The sequence below is a fragment of the Cervus elaphus genome, chromosome 11, assembly GCF_910594005.1.
Source record: "Cervus elaphus chromosome 11, mCerEla1.1, whole genome shotgun sequence".
NCBI classification, from domain to species: domain Eukaryota; kingdom Metazoa; phylum Chordata; class Mammalia; order Artiodactyla; family Cervidae; genus Cervus; species Cervus elaphus.
In genome coordinates this window covers 98182078-98195651 of record NC_057825.1, presented here as the reverse complement: position 1 = coordinate 98195651, position 13574 = coordinate 98182078, and positions in this window count along the sequence as shown.

Sequence of the window (13574 nt, the reverse complement as noted above, 5' to 3'; positions counted from 1 at the left end):
TACTACAAAGCCACAGTCATCAAGACAGTATGGTACTGGTACAAAGACAGAAATATAGATCAATGGAACAAAATAGAAAACCCAGAGATAAATCCACACCCCTATGGACACCTTATCTTTGACAAAGGAGACAAGAATATACAACGGAGAAAAAGCAATCTCTTTAAGAAGTGGTGCTGGGGAAACTGGTCAACCACTTGTCAAAGAATGAAACTAGAACACTTTCTAACACCATACACAAAAATAAACTCAAAATGGATTAAAGATCTAAACGTAAGACCAGAAACTATAAAACTCCTAGAGGAAAACATAGGCAAAACACTCTCCGACATAAATCACAGCAGGATCCTCTATGACCCACCTCCCAGAATATTGGAAATAAAACCAAAAGTAAACAAATGGGACCTAATTAAACTTTAAAGCTTTTGCACAACAAAGGAAACTATAAGCAAGGTGAAAAGACAGCCTTCAGAATGTGAGAAAAAAATAGCAAATGAAGCAACTGACAAAGAATTAATCTAAAAAATATACAAGCAACTCCTGCAGCTCAATTCCAGAAAAATAAATGACCCAATCAAAAAATGGGCCAAAGAACTAAACAGACATTTCTCCAAAGAAGACATACAGATGGCTAACAAACACATGAAAAGATGCTCAACATCACTCATTATCAGAGAAATGCAAATCAAAACCACAATGAGGTACCATTTCATGTCAGTCAGAATGGCTTCTATCCAAAAGTCTACAAGCAATAAATGCTGGAGAGGGTGTGGAGAAAAGGGAACCCTCTTACACTGTTGGTGGGAATGCAAACTAGTACAGCCGCTATGGAGAACAGTGTGGAGATTCCTTAAAAAACTGGAAATAGAACTGCCATAAGACCCAGCAATCCCACTCCTGGGCATACACTGAGGAAACCAGAATTGAAAGAGACACGTGTACCCCAGTGTTCATTGCAGCACTGTTTACAATAGCCAGGACATGGAAGCAACCTAGATGTCCATCAGCAGATGAATGGATAAGAAAGCTGTGGTACATATACACAATGGAATATTACTCAGCCATTAAAAAGAATACATTTGAATCAGTTCTGATGAGGTGGATGAAACTGGAGCCTATTATACAGAGTGAAGTAAGCCAGAAAGAAAAACACCAATACAGTATACTAACACATATATATGGAATTTAGAAAGATGGTAATGATGACCCTATATGCGAGACAGCAAAAGAGACACAGATATATAGAACAGTCTTTTGGACTCTGTGGGAGAAGGCACGGGTGGGATGATTTGGGAGAATGGCATTAAAACATGTATATTATCATATATGAAATGAATCGCCAGTCCAGGTTCAATGCATGAGACAAGTGCTCGGACCTGGTGCACTGGGAAGACCCAGAGGGATCAGGTAGAGAGGGAGGTGGGAGGGGGGTTCAGGATGGGGAACACATGTACACCCCTGGCAGATTCATGTCAATGTATGGCAAAACCACTACAATATTGTAAAGTAATTAGCCTCCAATTAAAATAAATAAATTTATATTAAAAAAAATAAACACTGTATGCTCAATGTTAAGCATATAATTTTAAGCATTATATGCCCAGTGTTAAACTTTGTACACCCGGTGTGATGTGTGTATACCTAACAAATAATGTCAAATGAATGATTTGCATTAAATGTACATATTATAAAAAAAAAAAAGAAATTAAATTGTCCAGAAGAGTAAAAGCCTGTCGGGAGATGAGCACAGGCTAGAGCGTTCGTTTTTCTGTTATCACGTGACATAGTACCACAGTCTTAGCTGCTTAAAACTACATGTGCTCATTACCCCACTGTTTGTCTGGGTCAGGCGTCTGGGCATGGCTTAGCTTGCGAGTCCACTTAGGGTCTGACAAGGTTACAAAAAAGGTATCAGCCAAAACTGGCCTCTCATCTGAGTCTTGACAGGACAGGTATCTGCCTCTAAGCTCTCCCAGGCTGTTGGCAGAGTTCATTTCCTCGTGGCTTTAAAAGTCAAGGCCAGTTGCTTCTTTAAAAGCAGCATCAGAGTGAGAGACTCCAGCAAGATGGTGCTACCTCTTAGGTAATCATGTAAATACAATCATCTGGATTCCATCTCCTTTGTTTCATTCCACTGGTTAGAAGCAAGTCATGGGTCCAGTCCACATACGAGGAGGGAAGTTCCCCAAAGGCATGCCCACCAGGGGCTGGGATCAGGAAGGCCTCCATGAAGTCGATATGTCAAGCCTGGTCAAGTCCATCCTCAAGCTGGACAAGGGGAATCCTGAGATTGATACTCCTTTGCCTCCCATCATTTCAAACCTTTTAGGGACTTCTCTCTGGTCTCTGTGTCTCTGAGAATTGCTTTATTTCAGGAGGTTTGTCTGGCCACTCCTTGGTGAAACCATTGGCCCTTTGGTCAGGCTCAAGGGAGATAAAGTTACCCAAGCACTATCTTTAAGAGCCTCTCCAGTTCCCAGGGTCTTCTCAATCTAAATGGTGCCTCTTTCAGTCCAAACACCTGTTTTCTTCATCTTTTCTTATGAACAGTACTAACTGTTAATAGTATGCTTATCACTCTGTCACAATTTCACCAAAGTTTGGAATTGCACTGGCCACTTTAGGAAGCTTTTGACATGAGCAAGGTTGTGTGTTTGGGAGGTACTTTAGAACAAAAAGTAAATCTTGATGAAGACATCATTTGTCTTGTTTTTCTTTAAAAAATTTTTTTTAAAGACTATTTTATTTAATGTAGGTGGTATCCTCTCCTTCCTTTCTTATCTTTTGAGGAGTTTTAGGTATTGACTTTCGAGCACACAGCTTGATAAAAATATCAAGGGTCCAAGTTACTGTCTAAACCATCTGTCACCTTTTTTAAAATATACATGTCATAATCTAAAAAAAAATAAATAAAGTATACATGTCACAATCTGTTTTATACATTTAAGCTTTTCTCAACTTTAATATCTTAGGTAATTAATTAATTAAGACTGGGGGACTTCCCTGGCAGTCCAGTGGTTAAGATTCCACACTTCCACTTCAAGGGGTGCAGGTTCAATCCCTGGCCAGGGAGCTAAGCTCCCACATGCCATGCAGCCCGGCCAAAAATTAAAAAAGACTGGAAGTCTGGACAGTTTCCAAATAAGAAACAGATACAAAACATTAATCACTAAATAAAAATTTTACCCTTATTTCTTAGAATGGCAATCTAGTGACAAATGATGAAATGCCTTTGGATAAGATTACTTAAATTTTTTTCCCTCGAAAGTATTAAGATGATATGAAATGATTGGAGAAAAAAATAGCTAAACAATCTTTCATTTTCTGTCCTCTAATTTTCTTCATTGTCTGGAGAAAAAAATTATTAATCATTTTAGTTAATGATAATGTAGTTAATTATGTGTGTGTGCCTGCTTTGTCAGTCAGTCATGTCCGACTCTTTTTGAGCCAGTGAACTGTAGCCCTCCAGGCTCCTCTGTCCATAAGAAATACTGGAATGGATTGCCATTTCCTCCTCCAGGGGATTTTCCCAAACCAGGGATGGAACCCAAGTCTCCTGCATTGGCAAGTGGGTTCTTTTCCACTGAGCTACCTGGGAAGCCCAGAGGGAACATACCTCAACATAATAAGGGCCATATATGACAAACCCACAGCAAACATAATTGTCAATGGTGAAAACCTGGAAGCATTTCCTCTTAAGATCAGGAACAAGACAAGGATGTCCACTCTCTCCACTATTAATTAACATAGTTTTGGAAGTCCTAGCCATGATAATCAAGTAAAAAGGAATAAAAGAAATCCAAACTGGAAAAAAAGTATGCATAGAAAATCCTAAAGATGTTACCAGAAAACTACTAGAGCTCATCAATGAATTTGGTAAAGTTGCAGGATACAGAATTACTACACAGAAATCTCTTGCAATCCTATACACTAAAAACGAAAGATCAGAAAGAGGAAACAATTCCATTCACCATCACATCAGAAAGAAAAATATTCCTAGGAGTAAATCTACCTTCAGTTCAGTTCAGTCACTCAGTCATGTCCAACTCTTTGCCACCCCACGGACTGCAGCACGCCAGGCCTCCCTGTCCATCACCAACTCCTGGAGTTTACTCAAACTCATTTCCGCTGAATCGGTGTTGCCATCCAGCCATCTCATCCTCTGTTGTCCCCTTCTCCTCCCGCCTTCAATCTTTCCCAGCGTCAGGGTCTTTTCAAATGAGTTAGTTCTTCGCATCAGGTGGTCAAAGTATTGGAGTTTCAGCTTCAGCATCAGTCCTTCCAGTGAACACTCAGGACTGATCTCCTTTAGGACTGACTAGTTGGATCTCCTTGCAGTCCAAAAGACTTGCAAAAGTCTTCTCCAACACCACAGTTCAAAAGCATCAATTCTTCCATGCTCAGGTTTCTTTATAGTCCAACTCTCCCATCCATACATGACTACTGGAAAAACCATAGCCTTGCCTAGATGGACCTTTGTTAGCAAAGTAAGGTCTCTGCTTTTTAATATGCTGTCTAGGTTGGTCATAACTTTCCTTCCAAGGAGTAAGCATCTTTTAATTTCATGGCTGCAGTCACCATCTGCAGTGATTTTTGAGCCAAAAAAATATAAAATCTGCCACTGTTGCCACTGTTTCCCCATCTATTTGCCATGAAGTGATGGGACCGAATGCCATGATCTTAGTTTTCTGAATGTTGAGCTTTAACCCAACTTTTTCACCCTCCTCTTTCACTTTCATCAAGAGGATCTTTAGTTCTTCGATTTCTGCCATAAGGGTGGTGTCATCTGCATATCTGATGTTATTGATATTTCTCCCGGCAATCTTGATTCTAGCTTGTGCTTCCTCCAGCCCAGCGTGTCTCATGATGTACTCTGCATATAAGTTAAATAAGCAGGGTGACAATATACAGCCTTGATGTACTCCTTTTCCTATTTGGAACCAGTCTGTTGTTCCATGTCCAATTCTAACTGTTGCTTCCTGACCTGCGTACAGATTTCTCAAGAGGCAGAAGGTGGTCTGGTATTCCCATCTCTTGAAGAATTTTCCAGTTTATTGTGATCCACACAGTAAAAGGCTTTGGCATAGTCAATAAAGCAGAAATAGATGTTTTTCTGAAATTTTTGCTTTGCTTTTTTGATGATCCAGCAGATGTTGGTGATTTGATCTCTGGTTCCTATGCCTTTTCTAAATCCAACTTGAACATCTGGAAGTTCACGGTTCATGTATTGTTGAAGTCTGGCTTGGAGAATTTTGAGCATTACTTTACTAGCATGTGAGATGAGTGCAATTGTGCGATAGTTTGAACATTCTTTGGGATTTCCTTTCTTAGGGATTGGAATGAAAACTGACCTTTTCCAGTCCTGTGGCCACTGCTGAGTTTTCCAAATTTGCTGGCATATTGAGTGCAGCACTTTCACAGCATCATCTTTAAGGATTTGAAATAGCTCAACTGGAATTCCATCACCTCCACTAGCTTTGTTTGTAGTCATGCTTCCTAAGGCCCACTTGACTTCATATTCCAGGATGTCTGGCTCTAGGTGAGTGATCACACCATCATGATTATCTGGGTCATGAAGATCTTTTTTTGTACAGTTCTTCTGTATATTTTGTCACCTCTTAATATCTTCTGCTTCTGTTAGGTCCATACCATTTCTGTCCTTTATTGAGCCCATCTTTGCATAAAGTGTTCCCTTGGTATCTCTAATTTTCTTGAAGAGATCTCTAGTCTTTGCCATTCTATTTTAGTATATGTGCTGCCGAAGCGAGCACGTCTTTCTCATTCTATTGTTTTCCTCTATCTCTTTGCACTGATCACTGAGGAAGGCTTTCTTTTCTCTCCTTGCTATTCTTTGGAACTCTGCATTCAAATGGATATATCTTTCCTTTTCTCCTTTGTTTTTTCACTTCTCTTCTTTTTCTATTTGTAAAGGCTATTTGTAAGGCCTCCACAGACAGCCATTTTGCTTTTTTGCATTTCTTTTTCTTGAGGATGGTCTTGATCTCTGTCTCCTGTACAATAAATCTACCATTGGGGGAAAAATTACTTTTAAAAAGTAATAGATTCGTATCAGCAAAAGGAAAAAAAAAGTGGGAAGAATTGATCTTCCTAGGTTAGATATATGTCTATTAAATACATTTCAGTGAATATATTTTTTAAGTTAAAAGAAACATAGTCCTTGGACACAAAGACTGGTACCATAAAACTACCTTCTAGAAGTTTTCTCCATTGTTCTGAAATAAAAATTTTCCCCTTGTCCCCACTCCCTTTCTTTTTATTATGAATCTGAACAGGCACTAGGGAACAGCTTCAGTTAAATGGAGATCACCAGAGGCTCTTGGCTTATTTCAGTCTTTCTTCCCCTCCAGCAGCCAAGATGTGTATCCACCTTGTCTAAGAGCCACAGCAGCAGTAATAAAAGTATGAAAACTTCAGTTGATTCAGTTCTTGGGTCTCCATTAATCTTAAAGGCTTCCCATAGGGTGCTATATAGACTTCCACTGACAGTAAACCCTTGGCATCTTCCAGCTAGTCACCTAACCTGTGAAAAACTGGTGCTGTTCCTTCACACTTCGCTGTCCAATATTGTCATTCTAAACCCAGCCACCTCCTTCCCTCTCCGACAAAGGAACAGCTCACAGTTGCTTGCCTCAGGGAACTAGCCATACCCTAAACTGACCTTCTAAAGACTCCCCTGAATAACTCTGATTTAATTGTGTGTGTAGATTATACATACTTAGTAAAATTAAAAATTACTAAGCAGGTTGGGTCATCAGACTCAAATTTGCCCTTGAAATATAAGCTTTCCTCAAAAATTATATCCATCTGGACTTCCTTGGTCCAGAGATTAAGAATCTGCCTGACAATGCAGGGGGTATGGATTGGATCCCTGGTGCAAGAAGATCGCACATGCCACAGAGTAAGTAAGCCTGAGCACCCTAGATAGAGCCTGAGCTCCACAAGAGAAGCCACCCCCGTGAAAAACCTGAGTACCACAATGAAGAGCAGCCCGCCACTTACCACACCTGGAGAAAGCCCAAGTGCAGCAACAGAGACCCAGTGCTTCCATAAATAAATAAAAAAATGTTTAATATTTAAAAAATTATATCCATTCAATGCCCTCTCCCAGATCTGCCTAGTAACAAAACTAAATATTTATAATGATAGGCTAGGTGGCTGATTTCGAGTTAGTCCGTGACATTGAAATGCTTTAGAAACAAATGTGCTGATCATCACAGGAGCCCTACAAAACTGACAAAGAATTAAAGAGCATTGAAGTGCTTTTCTATATGTAAGGAGGTGACCGTAATAAAAAGTGAAACTTAGCAAGTATGTTTTGTGATATTACCCACAAAGCAGAGGAAAATCAGCAGCAACATTGGACCAGCATTGGTAGGGTAATTTTAAAGACACCACTGAGGGTTTTTCCACTGCACGTCCTACCTGCCTGCAAAGCAATTCTGACAAGTATAGACAGGATACTCAAAGCCCCTTTGAACACCTTGATTTCCTCTCAACTGGTGGTGGTTGGGGGTGGAGCAGTGTATTTCTGGTTGTATTACATACTACAGGGCAAGCACAATTGTGGATATAAGGATAAATAAAACACCTGATTCTGTAAGGGACCCTGCTGGATTCTGGGATCTCTTCAGTGTTTTCATTGCTTGGGTTTTATAATTTGGAACCCTGGCCTTCCAGGACTTGTCACAAGACTCATGATCCTTTGGTTTCTGATACTTGCCTGTGTTGTGGTTGGTCATTGTTGTTATTGTTCAGTTGCTAAGTTGTGTCCAACTCTTTGCGACCCCAAGAACTGCAGCACGCCAGGCTTCCCTATCCTTCGCTATCTCCTGGAGTTTGTCCAAACTCATGTCCATTGAGTCGGTGATGCCATCCAACCGTCTCATCCTCTGCCGTCCCCTCCTCCTCCTGCCTTCTATCCTTTGTCTTTGTACCCTGTCCAAAATCTTAATGCTGCTGTGCATTCTCACATCAGATGACTCAGCAACTCATCCTACGACAGCAGAGGGGGCATGAGCTCTGGTCCAATAAAGACTGTGTCCTCTGGACATCTTCCTGGTCTCACCTGGCAAGCTTTCCTGTTTTGTTTTTCTTTTTGCCACACCCCACAGCATTCAGGATCTTAGTTCCCCAACCAGGGATGGAACCCATGCCCCCTCCAGTGGTCCTAACCGCTGGACCCCCCAGGGAACTCCCTGAATCATCAAACTCTTGACAAGTGAAAAATCTGGCTGTCATGCATTCATGCCTGTGGTCTGACTTTGTCTTTGGCCAAGGAGGATCATTAGAGAAAAACAAATCTGACAGTCAGGAGCTGACTTGGAACCATCACACCTTTGTGTGTCTAGGAGCTGGAGTGATTTCACAAATTACCAACATCAGATAAAGCCGCTCTGTGACTGATGGTGGTTTAGTTGCTAAGTTGTGTTCAACTCTTGCGACCCCATGGACTGTAGCCCACCATGCTCCTCTGTCGGTGGGCTTCTCCAGGCAAGAATACTGGAGTGGGTTGACATTTCCTTCTCCATCTGTGACTGATGGATCAAGACAGAAATAAGCTCATTGTGTAATCATGTCTGAGCAGAGATGAAAACACCAACATTGTTCAAGCCAGAAAAGTGACTGAACATTCCCCTCCTCTGGGTAACGTGGGGGCTGCTGCTGCTTGTCACACAGGTTCAGCCTCACTTCTTCCCTCTCACCTTCTAGATGAGGTTAATGAAGACACCAGTCATAGAGCCATCTCTTTCTCCTGACAGCGCCAATCCTGAGCAACCCCTACTTCTTTGAACACTCATGAAAACCCTCTAATAAAACCCCAAATCCTATAAAGTCCTTCCCAAAGAACTTTTTCTGAGATGCAATAAAGGGAACTTACCAAGCTCCAGGTGTGTCTTTTGGTCTGTGGCGAGCCAGCACTCTCGATGCCCATTGTTTTTGTTTTGTTTTGTTTTTTTTTTGGCTGCATCTGGTCTTAGTTGTGGAACTTTGTTGTGTCATGCAGGTTCTTTCATTGCATTGCACAGGCTCAAGAGTTGCAGCATGGGCTTAGTTGCCCCACAGCATGTGGGATCTTAGTTCCCTGACCAGAGGTTGGACCCAAGTTGCCTGCATTGCAAGGTGGATCCCACTGGACCACCAGGGAAGTCCCCTGATGCTAATTCTTGTTGCTCTCAGGGTCTAAGCTGCTCGGATCTCTCCTTAGGATCATTCCACTCAGCCTCCACCTCTTTAGAGTATCTCTGTGCTTCTAGCTTCACCGCAGGTAACCCAGTCTGCTAGTTCCCCTGCTTGGAGAACTTGCCAGAAAGAAACTCAAGTGGTCCAAGTCTTACTTTCTCTTCTGTGCAGGAGGATCCATCACTTCCCTGCTTTCTGTATTCCTTTCCCCAGCATGGTTGGTGCAATTCCAGGCCCTCAGGATGGCTTGGCCTGACATGTCGGGGGAATCTCTAGGGAAGAGAACATGAGATCCAGCCATGGGGGTGAGAAACAGGGTGCAGGAAACAGGATGGGAGTAACCATCAGGTGCCACTACCCCTACCAGGACACCCTGCCCCTCTTCCTTCCTGTCTGAGGCTTGTGCCCTGCCCTCCACATTCCCAAGGATGTTCCTGATAAGGGCCACTGTCAACAACCGTGTGTCATTATCTGGCTGTGAGGTGTCTTCATACGTGTACATATACGGAGTCTCCCAGAGCTGGCATTCTGCTGTTTGAGGAGCTTGGAGAAGATGCTGCTTCCACTGTTCCCATTTCAGTGTCCACAGCCCTCTTTCTGAGCCTCCCTGACACCAGCCTCCACCTTTTCAGTGGACCCTACAAGGTCTCCCAGCCTCTGCTGGAGTGCCTTCCACAGGCCCATTTCCCCTCACTGCACCTGTCCAGGCTCCCCTCATTGTCTCCATCCTCACCGGTGGGTCCTGCCCCAACACACTTTCCCACCTGATCACTGGCTTTTGTTTTGCCCCTCCCTTCTCACTGGCATTTCCTGCTCCCACAGCTGGCCTCACCACTTTGCTCCAGAATGCCCTAGCCACTGTGTCCTCCTAAACTTCACTTGCCCTCTTCACTCCGCCTCATCCCCTCTGGCTTCCTAATCTTGGCTGCCAAGGTCTTCTCTGTCATTAGTCCCCCCTCTTTCCCACCAGAGCCCTTTGTGCCCCTGGACTACAGTCTTTTTGGACCATCCTCCAGCCCCCACCAGAGCACACTCAGATACACAAACTTGTTCCCCAGGTAGACCCCCTTTGTCTCTGGGGATCACTTCTGTACCCCCGTGTTCATAGCAGCTTTATTTACAATAGCCAAGACATGGAAATAACCTAAGTGTCCATCAATGGCTGAATGGATAAACAAAATGTGGTTGTATAATGAGCATGGCATGCTAAATCACTGCAGTTGTGTCTGACTCTTTGTGATCCTTTGGACTATAGCCCTCCAGGCTCCTCTGTCCATGGGATTCTCCAGGCAAGAATGCTGGAGTGGGTTGCCATGCCCTCCTCCAGGAGATCTTCTTGACTCAGGGATTGAACCATTGTCTCTTATGTCTCCTGCATTGGCAGGCCACTTCTTTACCACTACACCACCTGGGAAGTCTCATATTATTCAGACATAAAAAGAAGGAAATTCTGTCATTTGCAACAACAGGAATGGACCTTAACAGCATTATGCTAAATGAAATAAGTCAGACAGAGAAAGACTAATGGTGTATGATATCACTAATATGGGGACTCTTAAAAAAAAGAAAGAAACAGCTCATAGGAAAAGAGATCAGATTTGTGGTTACCATAGGCAAAGGTCCAAACTTCCAGTTATAAGAAAATAAATCCTGGGAGGTTATGTACCTCCCATGTGATAACTTGTTAACACTGCTGTATGATGTATTTGAAAGCTTGTAAGAGAGTAGATCCTAAGAGTTCTCATCACAAGTTAAAATTTTTTTCTCTTTAATGTGTCTTCATGAGATGATGGACGTGAACTAAATTTATTGTGATCATCATTTCATAAAATGTGTAAATCACATCATTGTGCTGTACATCTTAAACTTACAGTGTTATGTGTCAATTATGGGGGTTTCCCTGGTGGCTCAGTGATAAAGAATATGCCTGCTAATGCAGGAGACATGGATTCAACCCCTGAGTCAGGAAGATCGCTTGGAGGAGGAAATGGCAACCCACTCCAGTATTCTTGCCTGGACAATCCCATGGACAGGGGAGCCTGGCGGGCTGCAGTCTGGGGTCGAAAAGAGTGGAACATGACTGAGCGCCTTTCACATTCATTAGAGAATAAGATTGCTTTGCCATCATTGACCAGTATTCAATGAGTAGCACCTTTACTGATAAGGGTACTAATGTACGCTTTGTATACCAAGCTGCTGCTGAAGCACACACTCTCGGGTGGACATTCACCCCTCTGCTCTTTGAGCAGAAGCCTTCTCTCCCCTCGGGTTGCATCTTCCATGCTCTGCAGACACCCATGACTCTCACAACTTCCCCCTCCTACTCTGCTCTCGCTGGGGGTACTAGACCTCAGGACCTTTCAGAGGTCTTCCCTGGTGATGATAGGTAAGGCCTCCACAGATCTCCATAGTGTGGACACTCTTCTCAGATCCCCCTGAGAAGACCCCAAGGCCCAGAACCATCCATTGAGCCTCATGCTCTTCATCTGTCTTCAAAGAATGCTGAGGATATGAGACAACATGGTAATAGACCCTACCTATTAGCACTGCTCTGTAAATAAGAGCATAGGCAGATGCTAGAAAGATAGATAATAGAAACTAAAACAACCCATGCACTGCACATATAGGAAAGTCTTCGCAAGCACCACGATGTTGAGCAACTGTGAGGAAAACTGTGTTTTGTTCACTCATAAACCCCACAACAATACCTTCAGAACTGTATTGCACTTAAGATGTATCTTCTTCCCCTAAGATACTCTTGTCAAAACATTCCAGAACCCAGGACAATCCTAAGATCCATTAATTATATTTTTGCAAGAAAATGAAACTAAAAATGTGTGTGCAAAATCCAATTTAACCTAATTAGTATGCTTTCTATAACTTTAATAAAGGCTAGGAACACATATTGGAACAAAATTTTTATCAGTCATTTTTATTTTCAATCCATGGACACAAAGCTCAAAGGATACCTGAGCAGGGAACTCTTTTTCTTTAGAGAGGACTCCAAAAAACCTCCTCAAAGCTGTAAGTGATAAGGAATTTTTGTTCTTTACCTGTGAAAAGGCTAATCCAGATTCTCTGGCTCCAGTTCCTTCAGCTGGAAGTAGCACATCATAGAAATACCTTGACCGAGAGTTCACTTTGTAACATATCTTTGTCTTAATTTTGGAATTCAGTACAGGAAAAGGGCACGAAGTAGTGATGGAAGGCTGGGCTATAGAGGCAGCAGGAGGGGACGCCAAGCCCAGGGAAGACCCTTAGGAAATGGAGAGGTTTGTGTAGGCCTAGGAGTTCAGAAGGGGCAGACAACCCGGAGAACAGGTGGAGAAGCATAGATCCTGCAGAGGGAAGGACCATGAGTGTGAGAGACTGAGTGAAGGACATAGTGGGAAAGAGAATTAGGTAGGATAGGAGAAGACATGGTTAGGAATAGAGCCACACAGAGAATTGGGGAAGACAAACCTGTTGCTTTTCACAACATTGACTTGGTATATTCAAACAGATAAGACAGGATGCTCACAGTCATGGCTCCATATGGTTTTGCTAGTTTCAAATGACAGTGAACAGCCTCCAGCAAGTTATTTCATTCTTTTAAAAATGAGAAAAGCTGTTTTTCTTTCAGTGATAATTACACTCAAAATGGATTTGACAAAGCTAAGCACTGGAGTGGTGTTGCTACTCTTTGCTGCTGTTAAATTTGAGCTTGTCAATCAAATAGGAATTCAACCCCAGGCAACCAGCAAAAAAGATAAACAAGTGGAACAGAAATGAGAAGCAATTCACACCCAGATTCCGGTGGCTACCGGTGTGCAGCCCTTCTCAGGATGCCAGAGCCTGCAGATGCGTGTAAAACAGTGGTCCCTAACCTTTTTGGCACCAGGGACCGGTTTCCTGGAAGACAATGTTTCCATGGACTGGGGGTAGGGATGTGGTTTCAGGATGATTCAAGTGCATTACATTTATTGTGCACTTTATTTCTATTACTACATCAGCTCCACTTCAGATCACCAGGCATTAGATTCTGGAAGTTGGGGACCCCTGTTTTAACCTCAAAGGCACAATCAGAAACCACGCCTCCCCATCCCTTTCTGCCCTTCACATTTTTAAAGCTTCAGCCATGTTTTAACCTTTCATCTTCTTAAAAGTAAACAGTATAGCTTTTCTGAGGAATGTATTGAGTGAACCCAAGCAGCAGGAATGTCCACGTGGCATAATTCCTTTCACACTTTAATCTGTGTTTTGTTCCTTGTGTTTTGTCTCCCTCATTGGCCAGGCCTTTCTTTGTGTTCCTTTGACTAAAGTCAACCTCTCTTTCAGGCATTTGTGAGGTTTGTTTCAGGGTTGGGGGGACAGTCAGGATCTTAGTTCCCTGA